The sequence below is a fragment of the Oryx dammah genome, unplaced genomic scaffold, assembly GCF_014754425.2.
Source record: "Oryx dammah isolate SB20612 unplaced genomic scaffold, SCBI_Odam_1.1 HiC_scaffold_24, whole genome shotgun sequence".
Lineage (NCBI taxonomy): Eukaryota > Metazoa > Chordata > Mammalia > Artiodactyla > Bovidae > Oryx > Oryx dammah.
In genome coordinates this window covers 85,093,094-85,115,583 of record NW_024070208.1, presented here as the reverse complement: position 1 = coordinate 85,115,583, position 22,490 = coordinate 85,093,094, and the positions used below count along the sequence as shown (strand labels likewise).

At 55.1% G+C, this 22,490-nt stretch overlaps 1 long non-coding RNA gene across 1 annotated transcript in view; it reads right to left on the bottom strand.

Moving 5' to 3' along the window:
• Positions 1–9,941, bottom strand: part of LOC120883391 — a 15,447-nt gene extending 5,506 nt beyond the window's left edge. Inside the window, exon 1 of the long non-coding RNA XR_005725760.1 lies at positions 374–9,941. This is a non-coding gene — a long non-coding RNA (uncharacterized LOC120883391). The remainder of the gene's footprint in view (positions 1–373) is intronic.
• Positions 9,942–22,490: the final 12,549 nt, after the last annotated feature.

Sequence of the window (22,490 nt, the reverse complement as noted above, 5' to 3'; positions counted from 1 at the left end):
TCCCACACCTGGCCTTCCATACCTGGCCTATTCCGCCTGGCCTCCCATACATGGCCTCCCATACCTGGCCTCCTACACCTGGCCTCTCACACCTGGCCTCCCTGCCTGGCCTCCCATACCTGGCCTCCCATACCTGGCCTCCTACACCTGGCCTCCCACACTTGGCCTCCCCCACCTGGCCTCCCATACCTGGCCTCCCCCACCTGGCCTCTCACACCTGGCCTCCTCTGCCTGGCCTCCCGTACCTGGCCTCCCATACCTGGCCTCCCCCACCTGGCCTCCTACACCTGGCCTCCCTGCCTGGCCTCCCTGCCTGACACCTGCTCCTTGAGACCCTGGCCCCCCCCCACAGTGACTCTCCCCCAGCACTCACCAGCTCCTCAGTGGGGGACCCATTCGTGCCTGTGTGACTCTTCTGGAACAGGCACTGTTATTCGCTCTGTGCTGGCCGCGGCCGAGGCCACGGAGAGGTCAGCACACTGGCCGGGGCCACGTAGCACGTGAGCTGGCCAGCACTGTGAGGTTGGTCGGGGCCTGACCCTGCCTCCTGAGCTTTGTGCCCATTCACAGCTCGGGAAACTGAGACAGCCTCCAGGCCTCTCACCAGGGCCTGCGGAGACCCTGGTCCCGCCTCCCTCAGGGGTGTCCCCGCCCCACTCTGGGAGGTCACCCCGTTTTGGGCACACAGGCACAAGGCCAAGGCTGGTACTGTGTTCAGGAAGGCTCTGCTGTGGGGCAGCTAAGCGTCCAGAAGGGACGGGGTGGCAAGTGAGGGCCACCAGGAAGGTGCTGGCCACGGGCTGGCTGAGCCAGGGCGGAGACAGGAGGGGAGACTGCATTCCTGGAGCGAGTGTCAAGGTGGACCGCGTGGAGACCCCTCCTCCAAGGCACCTGTGTCTGAACTCCTGGACCAAGGGGGACATCACCTCACCGGGGACAAGGACTTGGCAGGTGAGGTTAAGGCGGGGCTCCTGTTCTGGGGAAGTGGGCCACTGAACCAGCTAGGTCAAAGGAAGGCAAGGGAAGGCTGGGCTCGGAGGCAGGCGGGGCTGGAGATGCTGTGCTGTTGGGTTTGGGCCCCAAGATCAGGCCACCCGTGCTGGGAAGAGAGGATCCCCGGAGGTAGCCCTGCAGCTCTTGGAGCCCAGCGCAGCCTCGACTGACCCCCAGCTACTGACGGGCAGGCACAGAGTCAACAGGGTCTTGAGCTGTGAAGTCTGTGATCAGCCAGAGCTGCTCCCTTGGGGCTGAGCCGTCACCCTGGGGCCTGGCCGGCTACGAGGAGAATGCAGAGTCCAGGGCCACAGTCCAAGCCAGGACCCTGGAGCCTGCCTGGCGGCTCAGGGCTGAGACATGCTGGACTCTGGCCTGGACAAACATGGGCTCTGCAAGCAGCGGGGGCTGAGCGCAGGACAGGGAGTCCCTACCGTGAATCCTGCTTCCCTCCCTACTCACCGCCCCCCCGCCTCCCCACCCCACCCCCCCGCAGCCCCCACTCCCTACCCCCTACTGAGGGCTGGTCTCTGACGGACCCACACTTCCTGGCACTTGTGTCTGTGTTTTCCAACTCTGAGCTCTTGAAAGATCCTCTGAACCTGGTGAAAACCTACTGCGGGTGAATGTCTTTTCCGCAAGCACTAAGGAGCTTCACGCTGGTTGCAGTCCTGCCTTCACCAGCTCAGTCCTACACAGCCCTTTTGGGTTTTAGGAAGCTAGTCATTTGTGCAAATTCCATGCAGCAAGGGGCTTTTCCGATTGTGATCACAGTTTGCAAAGCTCCTGAGTTTCAGCTGACCTTTGGCGCCGGGCCTGGCGTGGAGAGGGCACTCCACAGCTGTGCACGCTTGTGAAGCTGAGGCGTAGCCCCTCCGTGCCAGGCACTTCTCCGAGGGAGCAAAGAGAAGATATAAAAACAAATGCATGTCCAGGCCTCCAGCAGCTCACAGCCAAAAGGAGCCCTGAGCCTCCTGAGTGCAGTTTACCGCAAACAGCAGTTGCCACAGCAACAGAAAGCAGGCGGCAGGGCCAACAGCACCCCCAGTTTGGCTGCTGAGAGACAGATGTCTGGGAGATCAGGCTACCACCCCTTTCCTCGCTAAAGGGGAAGAAGCTGGGTCTTCTGGGAGAGATTTAAGAGGACAGTCTGAAATCCAGCAAAAGCAAAGGCTGTGGAAAGAGGCGGGCTGCTGGGCCTGAAGCCAGCCCCCCAAGGCTCTGTTTGTTCTGGCCTCGGTCAGGCTGCGCTTCGCAGCAGGCAGACAGCGGCCAAACCTTTCCTGGTCAAGCAGCACATGGGGGCCAAGTTCGCTAGGAGAGAAAACAGCGGCCCAGGGCCAAAGGCGGCTTTCAGGAGCTGTTTTCCACTTTTCCTCCAGGCAGCTGGAGGCCCTGGGGCGGAGGCTCCTGGAGGCATCGTGCCTGAGGACTGGGTCCTGACCTGGACTTGAGACCCCAGGGAGGCAAGGACAGGCCTTCCCGTACTAGGACCCCGGGCAAGGCTGGGGCTCGGGGTCAGGGGAGAGGCAGGCCTGCTGACGTCTGTGAACAGGTGTAGAGGGGAGCTGGGCGCCAGGCCCTCCCGGGGTGCTCCTCCACGGCCTTCCCCTGCCCAGACCCAGCGGCCCCTCCCGCAGCAGATGGTGGGTCTCGTGCCTTCGCTCCGGATGGCTGCAGGAGGCCCTCCACCAAGGTGCCTGGCCAGGGGCACCGTGGCACCAAGCAGCCAGCACTTCACAAGTGGCCTATCGGAGCCGTGAGCTTGACCAGGCCGTCTGAAGCAGGGCCGCCGCACAGAGGCACAGGCCCCGGTCCCCAGGATCTCGTGAGGGCTGCCCAGGTACTGTGACGGGTGAGGACCAGGCCTGCACACCTCAGCCAGAGCCGGCCGGGCCAAGACTCCAGGGAGCTGAAAAGATTGGGCTGAAAGGCCGGGTTGGCCCCGGGTTCCAGACAAGCAGGAGCAAGCCTCTCCACGCTGCATGGGGGTGGGTGGGTGGAGTGGGTGGCATGCGGACGTCTGAGGACGGAGTCCAGCACACGTCCAGGTGGCCGCCCATGGCCCTGTGGGGATGCTCCTGTCCAGGCAGACCCCACAGAACAAGGTGGGCAGGCGGGTCTGGCCCTGAGCTGTCGGTTCTGTTTAGTTGCTAAGTCGTGTCCACCTCCTTGCGACCCCATGCTGCAGCACACCAGGCTTCCCTGTCCTTCACCATCTCTCGGAGCTTGCTCAAACTCATGTCCATTGAGTCGGGGATGCCATCCAGCCATCTCATCCTCTGTCACCCTCTTTTCTTCCTGGGTTCAATCTTTCACAGCATCAAGGTCTTTTCCAGTGATTTGGCTCTTTGCATCAGGTGGCCAAAGTATTGGAGCTTCAGCATCAGTCCTTCCAGTGAATATTCAGGGTTGATTTCCTTTTGGATTGACTACTTTGATCTCCTTGCAGTCCAAGTGACTCTCAAGAGTCTTCTCCAGCACCACAGTTGGAAAGCATCAGTTCTTCAGCGCTCAGCCTTCTTTATGGCCCAGCTCTCACATTTGTGCAGCTACTAGAAAAGCCAGTCTGACTGTACGGGCCTTTGTCAGTACCTACTCACATTTTTTAAAGTATTTTTTTCATTGGTGTAAGATTATCGAATTAAAACTAAAGAGCAACAAGCTGAATGCACCTGAAGTGTGTAATTAGGTTTGGGTGTGCATTTGAATCCAGAAACCTCACTGTGTCTGTCACACCTCTCCAGGACACCCCAGAAGCCAGCTGTCTGCCTGTGGCTACAAATTTTGTATAATCGGAACCACACATGTGGGCTCTTTTCGGCCCGGCCTCTTTCACTTGGCTCTGTGACTTTGAGACTCACCTGGCCTGCCACGTGTTTCTTCCCTTTTCATTTCTGAGCAGCCCTGTGCTCTGTGAGGCAGACATGTCACCAGATGGGAGACATGGGGTCTGCTCACGGCTTCAGCGATTCCGAAGGAAGCTTCTTGTTCACACCTTGGTGTGGACGCACGTTTTGTTTCCTAAGGAAACATCAAAGGGTGGGATTTGGGTGGCAGGGCTGCGTAGGTTTCTGTCCTTTGTCTTTTTCTTAATAGGAGGAGTTTTTAACAGCAACGAAGCCCAATTGAGCAGTTTTTAAGATTATTTCATGCTTTCTGTGCTCTAAGAAATCTTTGCCTGCCCCAAGTGAGAGACTGTCTCCTGTGTCTCCTTGCAGAAGGGTCATGGTTTTAGAATTGACGTTTATGTCTAGCCCATGTGAGCTCTCTGTGTGTGTGTTGTATGAGACAAAGGACATGCTTTCCTCCCTATAAGGACATTCTGACAGTATTTGTTGAAAAAGCTTTCTTTTCCCTTTGCATCGTCTTGGCACCTTTGTTGAAATTTGATTTACCATATATAGTAGGTCTATTTCTTTTTACAAACGGATTTTTGAAAGGAAAATTCCAAGACTCTTTTCTAAATTTGGTCCTACGTCCTCCCCACCCTCCCCCACCACATTTGACTCACCTCCATCCATTCTGTTTGTCTCAGAGTTTCCTTAAAAAGTTAAATATATATCTACCATACAACCCACAAGCCCTCTCCGGGGTTATCCTGGAGAAACAAAAATTTGCATTCACAAAAAAGTCTGTACTCAAATGTTCACAGCAGCCTTACCTGTGACAGCTAAAGCCCAGAAACACCTATGTGTCCTTCCGTGGTTAAACAAGCCCTGGCCCATCCTGGAACCAGTGTATTGCAATTACGTTATGCTCCTGAAATGACACATTATTGTGATGGAGAAGAAGCCAAGGGCTGGGGAGGAACAGGAAGCAGTCCTCTGTGGGGATGGAAGTTTCACGTCCTGAACATGGCTTTGGGGTCTGCACGTCGTGGGATCCCTGCCCGAGACACCCCAAAGGCGCGCGCAACCTGCCAAGACTGGCGACCCTGTGAGCCCCTTGGTCTAGTAGCTGTGCTGGCTGTGCTAGCTAGTCTGGTTAATGGTGTTAACTGTCCTAAATAGCCTAGTAACAGTGTTGACTAGTCTATTTAATGGTGTTGCCTGTGCTAACTAGTCCAGTTAATGGTGCTACCTGTGCTAACTAGTCTAGTTAATGGTGCTAGCTAGTATAGTTACTGGTGTTACCTGTACTAACTAGTCTAGTTAACAGTGTTAACTACATAAAGCTTCTGCTTTTGAACATTTACTCTTGTCATGTAAGTTTCCACCACCTGCGGAAATCCAGCAGTGGGTATGTGGGGCCTCTCGGTACCGTTCTGGAACTTCTTATGAAGCGGTAACTCATTCAAAAGACAAAACTAGACATATCAATACTTAGAAATAAATCTGACAAAAGTTATACACAAGACCCATAGGCTTAGAACGTAAAAACATTGCTGAGAGAAATTATATAAGACCCAAATAAATAAAGAAACATTGAGGTCATGGAGTGGAAGACTCAATATTGTCAGAATCATCAAGAGGCCAATCTCCTCAAATTAATCTGCAGAATCAGCACAGTCCCAATCAAAGCCCTAACATGTTTTTAGTAGAAATTAACATTCAAGCTAATTCTAAAATTTGTGTAGAAATGTATAGGACTTAACCAGAGCAAGTATGAAAACAAACAAGGATGGAGAATTTCTACTGCATGATTCCAAGATTATTTTAAGTAATGCTGATCAAGAGTGATATATCATGGTTATAACAGACCAACAGATGAACTGGATAGAGCAGATTCCAGAAACAAACCTGCTCAGATGCAGTCAGCTGGCTTGACAAAGGTGCTGATGCAATTCAAGGGGAAAAAAATACTCTTTCCAGAAATGACTCTGGGTCACCTGGATGTTCATCTGCAATAAAACAAAGAAAATCCCTTAAAACTCTTGCCTCATTCCAAAAAAATATAATACAAAAATTCACGTGAAATTAACAAATTTCCTAGAGGGGATGGCAGGGCGGACGGGAGGCGGACAGGATGCAGACGGGGAGGTGGACGGGGAGGCGGACGGCGGGACGGCACGGGGCGGACGGCAGGGAGGACGGGAGGCGGACGGCGGGGTGGAGATGCAGAAGTGCCTGCCTGCCCCCAGGAAAGAAAGCAGGTCTCCTCCGGGCACTCGCAAGGTGACTCTTTAGGAGACGACATTCCTTTCCCAATCCCGTAAGGAGTCGCAACGACCCACCACTCGCCTTGCTGGACGACGTGAATCGTTAATATGTGACTTTGACGCAAGACCCTCTGTCTCACTTATCTAGCTGTACTTTGACCTCTGAGGGGCAGAATGTCCTCAGAGATTCTGAAAGACTGTCTGCTGAGTTATAATCCTCAGGTTGGCTCAGATTAAATTTTCCACCTCTTTTTTAGATTGACCACTGATTAGGGGAGCAGGGCCTGCAGGCCAGGGCCCCAAGCATCTCTGCGGTCCGGGAGGGCTGAACGTCTCTCTTGGCTGAGGCGCTGCTGCTGGCCCTGCCTGCTGGAGCCCCTCCACCTAACTAGTGTGGCCAGGGTTAGATTCTTCTGATCTTGGCCCAAACCCCAGCCTCCCAAGGTAGGGCTCTGGACGTCTCCCTAATCAAACACAGCCATCTCCTTGGCCTCGGGCCCTTTCCCTTCCTGGACAGAACAGGGGGGCACGGTGACCCAGGGGCGTGACAGTCAGCACCAGCACCAGAGGTCCCAGAGCGAAGTGGACCTGGGACCCTCGAGGGGCAGCTGGGCGTTGGGGCTCCCGAGGAAGGCGGGAGGGGGGCTCATAATCACATCCTGGGGTCACACCCTTGGGGTGCACAGGCCCTCTGTGTCCGTCACAGGCGAGGAGGCCCAGAGCCTGCCCGGTCCCCCTGGCCTCCGTCCCCCGGTCCCCCTCCTCCTGGGGACTCGGCTCCAGGCTCCGCCCTCAGCTCCAGCCTCTGTTCTCACTCAGCTGGACCCCCACCCCCAGATGGACGGCACCCTGGCCCAGGCCACTCCCCCTGTATGATGACCCCCCCCTCCCCAGCTCAGTCCCTTGAACAAGCCCATGGAAGCCCCCCACACAGGCCAGGGATGTGACCTTCCTCCCTGTGGTCTGCCCGGGATGCGTTCCATGAGGCCTTCTGGCTGGGAAGACGAGACACATGGTCAGCGAGTGAGAGGATACACAGAAATTCCACTTTTACTCTGACTGCTGGGCCACATTTGGAGGGAGGGTTTCACAACAGCTGGAGGAATGCAGTGCCTCCTGTTCCGGGACCTCCAGGGTCTTGTGGGTTTTACTGCAGTCAGACACCCTTTTACCAGGAAGAGGGGGTCTGTGTGGACATGCCAGGGGCTGCCCAGGCCAGGGGTCAGTCTCCAGGATGCTTGCTGGGGACCCGGCCTGGGATGCTGACAGAGCTGGGCTTGGAAGTGGCCGCATGTTGGGCGTGGAAGGCCGCTGCCCTCTAGAAATGAGGACAGAGGGCCAAGGGCTGGCGCCCAGGTCTGCTTGGCTGGGGTCAGCATGTGGTGCTGAGCTTGGCCTCAGGGACTGGAAACTCTGGCAAACACAGACGTGACTGAATCTCCTTAGTCATCCCATGGTTGCTGCGGTCTCGCTGGAGCAGGGACAGCCACTGGGCACGAATGCTCACCCAACAAGTGCTCCCCAGCATGACTGCTCCCAAGCATGAGTGCTCCCCAATGAGTGCAGCCCAGCATGAGTGCTCCCCCCAACGAGTGCAGCCCAGCACGAGTGCTCCCCAGTGAGTGCTCCCCAGCATGAGTGCTCCCCCACAAGTACAGCCAAGCATGAGTGCTCCCCAGTGAGTGCTCCCCCAGCATGAGTGCTCCCCCAGCATGAGTGCTCCCTCAGCATGAGTTCTCCCCAACGAGTGCAGCCAAGCATGAGTGCTCCCCAGTAAGTGCTCCCCAGCATGAGTGCTCCCCCCAATGAGTGCTCCCTGGTACGAATGCGCCCCCAACAAACGGGCGACCACCCTGCACAGGAGGGCCACCTGTGGCGGGATGGAGGGCTTCCTCCAAGCGGGACTGCTGGGGGTGTAATAGGAGGGGATCTGGGAGAGAATGCCCAGCCCTTGTCCTGGAGCTTAAGTCCAGATTCAAGAAACCCAACCCTGGGAAGGGAAGGGAAAGGAAGGGAAGGGTACAGGCAGGTAGGGCAGAGGGACTGAGGTCTGGAGAGAGCTGGTGGTTTCCTGCCGAGCCTCAGGTCGGCCAGAGCCCTCGCTCCACCCTTCGGCCTGGATGGCAGGCTGCCCGTGATGCCTCTGAGGCCCACTCAAGGACTCAGGGCCCCCTTCTTGAGTGAAGCCCCAGGGGACGGTCGCCCCACAGGTGCAGAGAGTGCAGCAGTCACCAGCCAGGACGGCCAGGTGAAGCAGAGCGAGCTCTGACTTGCTCTGACCGTGTCCCAGGAGGCCAGAGGCTCAGAGGCAACTCCTGGGGAGAATCCAGGAGGTCTTCAGATTCGTAGGAGCAGATTCCACAGGGAGCGCCTGCAAGAGCCTCAGCCTCTGGGCCGATCTGGTCCCCAAAGACCCTGACACGGCAGCAAAACAAGAGCGAGAGCTGGACCGGATTCCATCTGTCGGCTGAAAGCCTCAGTGAGAGGGTGGGCTTGCTCAGAAACACAGCTCTTTCTTTTACGTGTATTTTACTGATGTAAAATGTACCTAGCACACAATTAACTACTTTAAAGTGTATCAGTTCAGTTCAGTTCAGTCACTCAGTCATGTCTGACTCTTTGGGACCCCATGAATCGCAGCACGCCAGGCCTCCCTGTCCATCCCCAACTCCCAGAGTTCACTCAAACTCACGTCCATCAAGTCAGTGATGCCACTCAGCCATCTCATCCTCGGTTGTCCCCTTCTCCTCCTGCCCCCAATCCCTCCCAGCATCAGGGTCTTTTCCAATGAGTCAACTCTTCGCATGAGGTGGCCAGAGTGCTGGAGTTTAAGCCTCAGCATCAGTCCTTCCAGTGAACACCCAGGGCTGCTCTCCTCTAGGGTGGACTGGCTGGGCCTCCTCGCAGCCCATAACCCAGTGGCATATAGTGCATTTCCAGTGTCTACAACCACTATTTCTCTCCACTTCTCTCTAGTTCTAAAAAGTTTTCAAAATGTTCACCCCAGAAAAATACCCCCAAACCATTAAGTAACCCCGGCCCCTCCCACTTGTCAGCCCCAGGGACCACCAGGCTGCGTCCATCTCTAAGGTCTTTCCGTCTCTGGACATTTCATGTAAAAGGAAGCTTACACCTTGTGGACATTCATGTCTAAATCCTCTCACTGAGCGTAATGTTCTCGGGGTTCATACAGCTGCACTCTTTGTATATTCAGCGGAAACTGTACTTTGAGTTTTGAATTTTGACCTTCTCTGGGCTGGTGATGATGGGCTCTTGATGCTGGGCAGGGGCGGACGCCCCATTTCCCCAAGGTCACAAGGGCAAATGGCCCGCACACTTGCAGTCACTCTGTACAGACGGCCACTCTGATTTTCACTTTCAGTACAGTGTTCAATAAATCACGTGAACTCTTCAACACTTTGTTATGAAATAGACTTTAGTGTCCTGAGCATGTTTGAGGTGTATTAAATGTGTTTTTGACTTAAATATTTTCACTCACGATAGGTTTACTGGGACACAATCCCCACTGTAAGCCAAGGAACAGCTGTGTGCATCTAAATACACACACACACAGACACTGCATTCCTTTATCCACCATCTAATGAGAAGCATTTAAGAGGCTTTCATGTGTTGGGTGTTTTAAATATGTTTCAATGAACGTGGGGTTTCTTTTGAAATAGTTTTACTTTTTCAGCGTAGGTGTTTGCAGCTAACGAATTTCCCTCTGAGCACTATCACTGCTGCGCGCCCCTTAAGCTCAGACACATTGTGTTTCCCTTTCCATTCTTCTCTAAGTATTTCCTCTCCAATACTTTGGCCACCTGATGCAAAAAGCTGACTCCTTGGAAAAGACCCTGATGCTGGGAAAGGTTGAGGGCAGGAGGAGAAGGGGGCGGAAGAGGATGAGATGGTTGAATAGCACCACTGACTCAGTGGACATGAGTTTGAGAAACTCCAGGAGATATTGAAGGACAGGGAAGCCTGGCATGCTGCAGACCATGGGGCTGCGAACGGTCTGACACAACTGAGTGACTGAGCAACAGCAATCTTCTCAGAGGAATTTTCCAGCTTCCCTCCTGACTTCTTCTTTGATGCGTTGACTGTTTATGTTATTTACTTTCTATGTATTTGCAAATATTCCTGTTTCCTTCTGTTGCTGATTTTCAGTTTCATTCCACTGTGACCAGAGAAGGTAGTGTGTATGAGTTCAATTTTTTAAAATGTCCTGAGAATCGTCTTGGGGCCTGACAAGTGTCTCTCCTGGGGACCGTCTCGCCTGCGGCCTGTGTCTCTCCTGGGGACCGTCTCGCCTGCGGCCTGTGTGTCTCCTGGTTCTCTGAGGGTGCCTGTGGTCTGGCCCAGCTGGTTGAAAGTGCAGTCAACGTCCTCTGTTTCTTTCTTGATCCTCTTTCCAGTGTTCCTTCTATTATTGAAAGTGAATTAAAAAAAAAAAAAAAGAAAGTGAATAACACTCTTCATCTTTTTAACAAATGTTTGTTCATCAAACAGTTATCAGTTCAGTAAATGAATTCACAGTGAGTATATGTATGGTCCATGCAACATTTGGAGAGCAACTGTTGATTCATCTACATAACAGTGCCTGTTGTCCACAACATATTCCGCAGGAAATACGAAAACAGATGGCCTGCAGCTCAGGCCAGCCAGTAGAGATGACCTGTCCGCTGGCAGCCGTACCACAAGGCACAAGGTCCTAAGGGTTGTGAGACGCGCCGGTGACCAGCACTGCAAGTTTTAGGATCTTTCGAACCCAACAAGGGATCCCTTATGGTCGGGAGCAGATTCAGCTGAGAACTGGCCCTGAGCCAACGGCGGACAGTCTACACGGACGTCAAGGACGGGTCCACACTGGCGACGGAGGGCAGCTGTGCGGCTGAAGGGAAGCTCGGGAGAGGGAGCTCTGCCGAGGCCTGGGGTTCCCCTCTGTCCCCGGGTTAGTCACATCTCCCGGAGGAGAGGATAAGAACACGCAGAAGGAGCGCGTCATGGTGACCGCAGGCTCCCTGGCGACAGCAGCTTCCCCGGAAGCACTGCCGCTTGCTCGGGGCTTGAGGCACCAGCGCCGTGGTCAGGCCGGTCACTGCTGGCAGCGTCTTCTCCACCGACGCAGAGCCAGGCCCGCCTCTCCCCGGACAGCCGGCTGCTGTCTCCTCGGTTCCCGGTCAGAGGCGCCGGGGCGGACCCGGGCCCACCTTGGTGCCCCCAGCCCAGCCCAGCTGTGGGAGGGCAGTGCGCCCCGGCCTCCCGGCCCGGCGGCGCCTCCGGCACAGCTGGCGGCCCAGCGGATGGAGACGCACCCCGGGGTGAATGGCGCGTGTGACTGCGGGGCCGCTCAGGGTCAGGGTGTGTGGCTCACGACAGCAGTGCGGCCACAGGAACAAAGGGCCCAGTGTCTTGAGGGAATTAGGAGGCCTAATCCTGCCACATCCACCTGAGAATTAGCCCTTCGTTGCTCACAGCGGTGGCCACACGGGGCCGTGAAAGAAGCCGCCTGTTCCCACGTGCTAGTAACTCGCCTCCGGAGAACCCAGCTACCAACCCTCAGAGCAAGTTTGATAAGATGTTCCGAACCTGACTGCATAACATAGGCTGAAATTACATAACTGTTTCCAGACAAATCTCCAGGAAAGCCTCTAAGCCCGTCTTAGGAGCTCTAGAAGGAAATTAGCCGGGCACAACTCTGCGTATGAAGGCGACTCGGAGCAGCTCACGCGCGAGCCCAGAGCTGTCTCCACGGGGGCTGGGCGCAGCACCCAGGCGCGGGCCGGCGCCTGCCCTCGCTGGCGTCCCGGGCCAGGGGCCAGCAGGAGCAGCCGTAGGAAGTGGCGCAGGGCCTCATCCAGGGCCCAGTGAGAGCAAGCCTGCAAGCAGCTCCGAGTGAGCTTCCCGGTCCTGCTGCGTTTTGCGCTGTGTGGTGTCCTGTGTCTACGACTATTTCAGCTAAAAACGTGATGAGATAATTGTGCTTTCCTGGTGGCTCGAGTAGTGAAGACTCCGCCTGTCACGTGAGAGACCCAGGTTTGATCCCTGGGTTGGGAAGATGCCCTGGAGAAGAAAATGGTTACCCACTCAGTGTTCTTGCCAGGAGAATCCCATGGACAGGGGAGCCCTGTGGGCTAGTTCTGGGGCCGCAAAGAGCCTGACACCAGTGACCAACTAGTGCACTAATGAGATCATCAGATCACAAAAGATGATGCAACACCTCCCAGTTCTCACCCAGAAGGGAGGTCCCGCCCCAGCCTGGCAAGCCTGCACCGAGGCGAGGGTGCTGGGTCCTCCCTGATCACAAAGGGCCGACAGGAGAAATTCCGGGGGCGCATACAGCAGCCTGTGCAGGGAGGACCAGGTCCTACAGAGGAACCCCACGATGAGCTCGGGACTGTTGCCAGTGACCCTGGAAATGCACAAGAAACCGGGCACTGCTCTACTTCCAGTCAACAATTTAAAGCGAGGACTCGGGGCCAGGAACTGAGGGGCAGCGTGTGGCAGGAGACGCGGGGACAGTGGGCTTCCCCACCCTGGGAAGGCAAGCTGGCAAGATGTGAGGAGGGATGTGAAAACTCAGTGCCTCTCGATACATCAAACCCCATAAGGAAGTGACAAGAGGACAAATGATAAAGCTGTACGTTTGCAAACAGAAAACCACCCAAAATGTCTAGCAGCAGGTAGTTCAAGGCTCATCATTTCACGGCTCATTGTCACTGACAACTGGTAGCGTGTACATCTGTAAAGAGACGACACCTTATCTGAAGAAAGTCGAAACACTAGTGTACGAGCAAGACTGAAATTGGGTAGATGTGCGTGCATATGTGGTTAAGTGTGCGAGAAACAAGGAGCACCCAAAATAGGGAACTGCCAAGTCGCTCAGTCGTGTCTGACTCTGTGCTGCCCCATAGACGGCAGCCCACCAGGCTCCCCTGTCCCTGAGATTCTCTAGGCAAGAACACTGGAGTGGGCTGCCATTTTCTTCTCCACTGTATGAAAGTGAAAAGTAAAAGTGAAGTCGCTCAGTGGTCTCCGACTCTTGGCGACCCCATGGACTGCAGCCTACCAGGCTCCTCTGTCCATGGGATTTTCCAGGCAAGAGTACTGGAGTGGGGTGCCATTGCCTTCTCCACAAAATAGGTAAGGCTGGTTTTAAAAAGTAACTGATGCTGTGTCTTTCAATACTTTCATAATAAAATAAAATTTATCTTTTTTATTGACTTACAAAGTTAAAGCCAACGTTCACTTCATCTAGTCAATAATCACATTTTTTAGAAGAGGGAACGTGTAGCTCAGGCCACAGATGAATGAGCCAGAGTGAAAACTCACGTCTGTGACTCAGCACCTCCACCGACTCACCAAGCACAGGAAGCACGCCCGTCTGCACTCCCCGGGCCGAGGCCAGGCTCCGCTCGTTTAAGCTTCCCCCACTGTTTCAAATCCTGAAAGATGATGCTGTGAAAGGGTTGCACTCAATATGCCAGCACATTTAGAAAACTCAGCAGTGGCCACAGGACTGGAAAAGGTCAGTTTTCATTCCAATCCCAAAGAAAGGCAATGCCAAAGAATGCTCAAACTACCGCACAATTGCACTCATCTCACACGCTAGTAAAGTAATGCTCAAAATTCTCCAAGCCAGGCTTCAGCAATACGTAAACCGTGAACTCCCTGATGTTCAAGCTGGTTTTAGAAAAGGCAGAGGAACCAGAGATCAAATTGCCAACATCCGCTGGATCATGGAAAAAGCAAGAGAGTTCCAGAAAACATCTATTTCTGCTTTATGGACTATGCCAAAGCCTTTGACTGCATGGATCACATTAAACTGTGGAAAATTTTGAAAGAGATGGGAATACCAGACGACCTGACCTGCCTCTTGAGAAATCTGTATGCAGGTCAGGAAGCAACAGTTAGAACTGGACATGGAACAACAGACTGGTTCCAAATAGGAAAAGGAGTACGTCAAGGCTGTATATTGTCACCCTGCTTATTTAACTTCTGTGCAGAGTACATCATGAGAAACGTTGGACTGGAAGAAACACAAGCTGGAATCAAGATTGCCAGGAGAAATCTCAATAACCTCAGATATGCAGATGACACCACCCTTATGGCAGAAAGTGAAGAGGAATTAAAAAGCCTCTTGATGAAAGTGAGAGGAGAGCGAAAAAGTTGGCTTAAAGCTCAACATTCAGAAAATGAAGATCATGGCATCCGGTCCCATCACTTCATGGGAAATAGATGGGGAAACAGCGGAAACAGTGTCAGACTTTATTTTGGGGGGCTCCGAAATCACTTCAGATGGTGACTGCAGCCATGAAATTAAAAGACGCTTACTCCTTGGAAGAAAAGTTATGACCAACCTAGATAGCATATTCAAAAGCAGAGATATTACTTTGCCGACTAAGGTCCGTCTAGTCAAGGCTATGGTTTTCCCAGTAGCCATGTATGGATGTGAGAGTTGGACTGTGAAGAAGGCTGAGCGCCGAAGAATTGATGCTTTTGAACTGCGGTGTTGGAGAAGACTCTTGAGAGTCCCTTGGACTGCAAGGAGATCCAACCAGTCCATTCTGAAGGAGATCAGCCCTGAGATTGGGGGCAGGAGGAGAAGGGGATGACCCAGGATGAGATGGCTGGATGGCGTCACGGACTCCATGGACGTGAGTCTGAGTGAGCTCCGGGAGATGGTGATGGACAGGGAGGCCTGGCGTGCTGCGATTCATGGGGTCGCAGAGAGTCGGACACGACTGAGCGACTGCACTGAACTGAACTGAACCCCTAGCAACGGACACAGAGCGTCGCCTCCTGTAGCAGTGGCTGAGCTCCTGACTGAGCCACCCTCGTGGAACCGAGCCTGGTGTGGGGAAGAGGAATAAGCCGGGGGGCGGGGCTGCAGGTGGGGCGGCTTCTAAACACAGGGCCTCCCTGCCCCGACCTCTCTGCAGCAGAGTCACACCCCAAAACAGGGGAGGGACAGGCGGGCGGACAGGAGCAGACAGGTGGGTGGACAGAGTGGACAGCCGGGTGGACAGGGGTGGACGGGTAGTGGACGGGGTGGACAGCTGGGTGCACAGCTGGGTGCACAGAGTGCTGCCTGCGGGCAGAGGCCCCTGCTCCTCCCTCCGTCTCCCTCGGTTCCCATGCCTGCATCACCCCTGTCTCCCTTGCAGGAGGGAGAAACCCAGCACCCTGCTAGCATCGAGTGGTCGGTCAGTACGTATCAGTGGGTGAAATTCCACACTCACTCAATAAAGACAGTGACAAAACGTCAGGTGAATTTGCCAGTCCAGGCTGATCCTCTCCTGGTGAGCTCCATTTGCAGGCTAGCTGACCACTGGCCCCGAGAGGTGGTGGTCACAGAAAAGCGGCCACACAGGGGCCTTAACAGTGACTGAGGAGCAGGCAGTCCCAGCAGGGCTGCAGCGGAGGCAGGGCCAGGCTCCCCCAGGAGGGGGCCGTGGGGCTTCCTGGAGGAGGCGGCTGAGAGAGTTGAAGGGGAGACTCACATTGCATTTGGGGTATTTTTTCTTTAAAGCAGTAAAAACTAAAGGAGAAAATCTCTCACGTCTGCACTTTAAAGTTTAATCAGATAAAGCCTTTCCTAAGCTGCGGCTGCACAGCTCCGCCCTTTGGAGTAGAGTTTGGGGGGGGGCGCAGCGGCGAAGGGGAGCGCAGGAGAAGCAGGGGACAGGGCCCCATGTGGGGGACGGGGGTTCCCCACAGTGAGCAAAAGTGCAGGCCTCCAGTCTGCTCACCTGGGGCCAGAGGGGGTGCAGGGCGGACGCGGCGACACCACTTCCAGGCGGGAGGGCACCGGCTTGGCCGCCGTCGGACGGAGGGTCAGTCAGCTCAGTCGCTCGGTCGCGTCCGACTCTGCGACCCCGTGAACCGCAGCGCGCCAGGCCTCCCTGTCCATCACCAACTCCCGGAGTCCACCCAAACCCATGTCCACTGAGTCGGTGACGCCATCCGGCCATCTCATCCTCGGCCGTCCCCTTCTCCTCCTGCCCCCAATCCGTCCCAGCATCAGGGTCTTTTCCAGTGAGTCAGCTTTTCACGTCAGGAGGCCAGAGTGCTGGAGTTTCAGCCTCAGCATCAGTCCTTCCAATGAATACTCAGGACTGGTTTCCTTTAGGATGGACTAGTTGGATCTCCTTGCTGCTCCAGGGACTCTCCAGAGTCTTCTGCAACAGGCGCAGGGTCAGCTTCAGTCAAGCCCTGGACACAGGCGCTTACCAGCTGTGTGGTTTCGGTCTGGTCGCCCACCCACCACTGAGGGCTGCTCGCAGCTCGGCCAGAGACCCCAGGCGTCCCCAGGACAGGTGGAAAGGGGTTCTCTGTCCTATAGGGGTCAGCTCCCAGGCCCAAGTTTAAACCAAGGCAGAGCTGGGATTGGCTGCAGAGGCTCTAAGATTAACCAGATGCAGTTTCAAACGCTCGGCCTCAGCAGCGCTAGAAATGTGTGGGACGATCTCTGAAACTTATCAAGCACTTGCTGCGAGCCAGGAACTAAATAAACACATTCCACACGCTGCTCTGCTGGGCCACAACGACCCTGCAGAGCTCAGGAGGCCAGGGTGCATCCTCCGCCCGCCTTGGTCAGGAAAGGGTGAGCTGACAAGGACCGTGCGTAGCTCAGGAGGTCCGGGCGTGTCCTCCAAGCCACGGCCAAAGTGGGTGCTGACCCGGTGGCCTTGGGGGCCATCGTCTCTTAGGGCTCAGAGATGACCCTCTAGGAGGAGGAGGAGGGAGCTCAGGCACGTCAGGGTGGTCCTCGAAGGACCGTGCGAGGGTTAATGACAAGGCAGCCCAGCCTGAACCAGCAGCTGCCAGTGGGAGTGCCCATCTGTGTGACAGGCAGTGGGCTGGACCCCATACCCCTGTGAGCACCACACTGAGGCCCTGGGCAGCTGGGCCTCCAGGTCTGGGCAAAAGCCAGTCTGCTCCAGCCTGGGGCTGGGAACTTCCTTCCACGCGCTTTCCTAGGATGGACTTCTGCAGAGCTTCTGTCTTCAGGACACTCTGGGTGGAAGGTTCTCACCGCTGTGATTTCGGGACCCTCCTGTGTTCAGAGCCCGTTTCCTGCCTGAATCCGAGCTGTGTTGCCTGGGCCCTCTCCCCACCCTGCTGGGCACCAGGGCCATGCCGGTGGTCACACTCCCAGGAACGCCCACGGCGGCTTCTGCAAAGAAGGTCGGCAGCGGCTGCACCAGCCTGAGCTGCTTCCTCGGGGAGAACCTCCTCGGGACCACCCACAGGTGCCGCCCGCACTCGCTTGTCCCCCAGGCGGCGGGACGATGCCCGCCAGCCTGTGCTGCCCTCCAGTCTCGCCTCTCGCTGGGCTCCCTTTCCTTGTCCTCCTCTGTCACCCACTGCAGGGTGAGGTCCACGCGGCCACCTGGCTCCTGGGGCAGCGGGGTGGAGAGATGGAACCAGGGTCAGCTTTGGCCGCCACGTCTCTAGAGGCAACAGACGGAGCGGCTGTGTCCCCTGCCCTCAAGTCGGAGCGTGGCAGCCTCTCAATTCCTGTCTCAGGAACAGCACGGCCCCTCAGGCCATCGTGCTCACTCAGTGAGTGAGGGCTCCCCCGGGAGCTCAGCGGGTCAAGAGTCCTCCTGCAATGCAGCAGACACAGGTGACGGATCCCTGGGTCGGGAGGATCCCCCGGAGAAGGAAATGGCAACCCACTCCAGTATTCTTACCTGGAGAATCCCATGGACAGAGGAGCCTGGCAGGCTGCAGTCCATGGGGTCGCAAGAGTCAGACACGATTGAGCGACCAAGCAGCGAGTGACGGTTGAGACGCTTTTTGGTGACTGTGTCCAGAGGAGGAGGAAGCAAAGCCCGGATTCAGAACCTCCATTTGCGCAGTCCGCCAGGCTCGGGCGGCCTCAGGCATGCTTGTCCTGAAGTCCTCCCCTGGGGACACAATCCTGCCGCCTGCCTGGCTCTGCCCTCCAGAGATGCTCCGAGCACGACCGGTGCGGCTGTGAGCTCGGCTGTGCGGTGTCCAGGTTTCACAAGCACTGTGTCTGCACCATCAGGAGGGTGTTGAGAAAGCCGGCCGTGCGGCATCGCCACCCCCCCACTACCTGCTTCACAGCTCCAGGTGGAATGAACCTCAGCACATGCCCGAACCTTCTGGACGGTGGCCCCCCACCCACATCTACCCACCGACGGCCCCCACAGCCTTCCATCTCCTGGGGTTTTACTTCCTAGGAAACCGCTGTCTATGATTTGGAACCACAATTGCAGAGGAAAGTCACAGAAACAGCAGGATTATCTAATTTGCTTGCCAAGAACATGCTGCTCCTCTAAAATCCTCTTGTAGTTTTCTGCAAGCCAGTCACGGGCCAAAATATCAACATCCATCTGAACAGTCTGAGAAGGACAGACTGGTGGGGACTGGCAGCTGTCGCTCTGCGCGGCCAGCTTTGGGGCACTCTGAACCGGGCAAGCACTGAAAGTGTGATTAGGACACAGGACCTGCTCTGAGCAGAGATGCTCTGAGCTGTGCTTTCACGGGAGCGGGGCCTCTGATCGCGGAAGGGCTCAGGCAGACGGCTCCCAAGATGCAGCCATAATAAGGAACTGACTTCTAATCAGCCAGGAAGTCACTGCCCACAGCGCACGCGTAATATGCTCCAGATGCCACTGGCACTGCCGGGCGCCAGGACCGAAGGTCAGCCCAGTCACAAGGGTCACGTGGGTGGCCGCCCCTGCTGCCCCCGCCTCCTCCAGCCTTCCCTCCGGCTCCTTCACCCACTGCAGGACAGCATTCTTTCCAACTTCAGCGTCTGCTTGAGCCAAGCACGAGTTCTCCTTCCACTGAACACATCACGTAGAACCAGGTACAGACACAGTGCGAAACATTAAGAAAACATGCTGTGCTTGCGTCGTGGGTCCGGAGGGGACGCCTTTGGCCCTCTGTGCGCCAGGAGTCCCAGGCTGGCGGGAAAGGAAGGCTGGCCTGCTGTCTCACCCGCCCGCCGCCCGTGGCCATGTCCCTGCCAGGCAGAGCGAGGCCCGAGGCTTCTCGCTGCCTCCACTGGCTGGGGGCACAGAGCGCAGCCCTGAGGCCTGGGCTGGAGGCAGGCTGGCCCCGCGGCTCCTGCGCCCAGCCCTCGTCAGGACACAAGCTCAGGTGAGGCCACTGTGGGTGTTTCCCCGTCCGTGCACGCGCCCCGGGGGGACACACGTGGGTCGTGGGGTGCCTGTCGCCCCTGCCGCTGTGTGTGTCCTGGTCGTCCCAGGAACAGCCTGAGTCTGAGAAATGAAGCCATGTAGAGAGACTGTCTTATGAACCTGAGCAGACATCAGGGGACCGACCGCCACCCCAGGGCTGGCTGGCAGCCTGTCTGCGTCCAGGGAAGCAGGGACAGTGTGCTGGGCGGGTTGCTGTGGTCCCATGATGACCCAGTCCCCCCGGATGCCCGCCTGATCCTGGCGCAGGTGGCTGGGCCGGACTCAGCCCGTCTTCCCTACATCTGAGCATGCTCCCTGGGGCCCAGGGAGACGGTACCCAACTGGCATTCAGACTAGCTGGGCAGATGGCTCTCCTGGAAGGAGGGGCTGAAATAAGAAAAACAAGAATGGACTGGCTCAGAAAAATGGAGGAGACAGAGGGAAGAATCAGTGACCGGAAAGCTGAGCCGATAAGAACCACCAAGTCTGAGCAACAGAGAGAAATCAGACCGAAAACCAAACCTCTCAGAATGCTAGGGACTGCAGGGGCATGGCTTCACCTCGCAGGATCCTGGAGGAGACGAGCGTGAAGACAGAGCTGGAAGTGCTAAAGAAAACACAGATCAGGACAGGAACGGTTGAGATTCTGCAAAAGGCCTTAAACCCACAAAATTAAGCTGAAAAAAAACTCCAAAAAGGGGAAATCCACACCAAAGAACCAGCGAAGTCGAAGCTGAAGAGAAAACGAAATGGTGTTTTACGCATTTAAATCAACAAGCTCAGAAAACCACTCACATTGCAACACTGTCTCACGAGAAAGCAAGAAAGCCTAAAGGACAGAGCCTGGCGTTTCCAGACGCTAAAGGAAGGGTCGGCCTCGAGGCCGGTATCCGCCACAACGGCCTCAGGTTGAGGGGAAGTCAGACCATCTCAGCTGAAGGGAAGCTAAGACGACACGATGCAGAAATCCTTCACAAGCATCAGCACAGAGTCCAGCAACACGCGAGACACATCACTCCCGGAACAACCGAAGTTCACGCTTGGGATGCGAAGCTGTTTCAGTGTTTTTAAATCATCCAGTGCAGTTCACCGTATTAACGGACCAAGGAAGAAAAACTACATGGTCCTATCGGGAGGGGACACACACAGAAAACCATTCGACAAAAGTCGGCACCTATTCATGCATGCTAAGACAAGTACCAGGAGAAACATCATGAATTGGGCAGGGTGGCATGAGTCAAGCCCAACATAAAAAAATCAACTGTCTTTATGTAGCACTAGAAATACACCTACATGTATATGGTCAGGTCATTTTCAACAAAGGTGCCAAGATAACTCATTGAAGACAGGAATACCTTTCAGCAACTGTTGCTACGACAGCTGGATATTCACGTGGAGGAAAAAAAATCAGCATTGACCCTTACCACAAAGCACGCAGAAACTAACTCAAAATGGATCTTAGCCCTAAACGTTAAATGAAAACCTATGCAGGATTTCCAGGAGAAAAACGCGTAGTTCGGGTTTACACAAAGGTCTCTTTGGCTCCTGAATGCATGGGCCATGAAAGAAACCTGATAAACTGGGCTTCATCAAAATTTCAACACCTGTGCCTTTGGAAAAGCAACATTAAGGAAACAAAAAGGAAGTAGATCAGAAAAGGAATATTTGTTTTTTCCCCTACCCTGAGAAGGCATTGATGTGATTTAGCAACACTATCTGATGAAAAAACATTGACAACGGAAATAAAAGGAAACACCCTTAGCATGTTTTTGCCTTTTACTTCGGTGGGAAAGTCTCTTGTATGCTACTTGCCAGGTTTATTCTCCTCTCTTGGCTGCACTGCACGTCTGAACTCATAAATCCTCTCCACGAAGACAAGCCTGCCTCTACCTGGAAGCTGCCCAGATGTTTTTGCCCAACACATTTCCACATTGCTTTAGACTCAGAGATAAGCAAAGAGAAGGGGGTGGGGAGGGAAGTCTTACTGCATCATCGGGCTAACTGCCCGGGGCAAATCCTTCCGCGGGGGTGGGTGGGTGGAGGGAGGCGGGGAGAGGTGGAGACCCCCGGGCAGAGAGGGGTAACGCGCAGGGTGGACCCAGGCAGGAGTCCCAGACCCTGAGCCCAGCTGGTCCCGGAGACCACTCTGGGCTTGTGCTGAGCAAGCTCACACTGAGGAGCTTACTTCTGAACATCCGATCCACAGGGCACCGAGCCCAGGTCAGGCTCCCAGACTGTGGCGCGTGCGTCCTAAAGCAGCTCAGACTCCAGGTCCAGGACAGGAGGTGACTGTGGACTTGGAGGGGCTCCTGATGGGAGATGAAGCAGGGACGGAGCGGGGTCTCAGGTGAAGCACACTCTCCTAGTGTCATCAGGGCCCTGGCGGAAGCCTCTCTGTGTCCACTGCACTCAGCGGTCTAGAAGTCCCACCTGATGCAGTAAGACCAAAACAGAGATAAATAAGAGCTGGGACACCGGAAGGGAGGGGTGGAGAAAGGAAACAAAGCTGTCATCACTTCCATGTGGCGTCTCTAAGAATGTCTGATCACGGTTTCACACGCACTGTCGGGGCCCTGGGAGGCGGGTCTGACCACTAACATCGTACAGACAAGGAGCCACGGCTTTCAGAAGGTAATGAGTAGCATTGGGAAAGCTGAATATCCACATGCAGAAGAATGAGACTGGACCCCTGTCATAACACCAAAGTTAACTCAAACTGGGTAAAAACTAGAACTCCTAGAAAGAAACACAGAGGGAAAGTTAGATGCCGGTCGTGGCAAAGGTTTGGGATTTGATACCTAAAGCACAAGTGACCAAAGCAAAAGTAAGTCAGGTTACATCAAAGTAAAACCTCTGCGCGGCAGAGGAGACCATCCACAAAGCAAAGACCTCTGTGTGGCAGAGAAGACCATCCACAAAGCAAAGACCTCTGCGCGGCAGAGGAGACCATCCACAAAGCAAAGACCTCTGTGCGGCAGAGGAGACCATCCACAAAGCAAAAAGACAACCTGCAGGGTGGGGGAAACGTTTGCAAATCACGTATTTGGTAAGGGATATTGCTGTAAGGAACTCATAGAGCTCAACAGCAAGGCAAATAATTTAATTTAAAAACGGGCAGAGGACCTAAATACACATTGTCCGATGGTCAACAGGCCGTGGAAAGATGCTCAGCATCGTTAATCACCAGTGAAACGCAAGTCAAAACCACAGAAAGA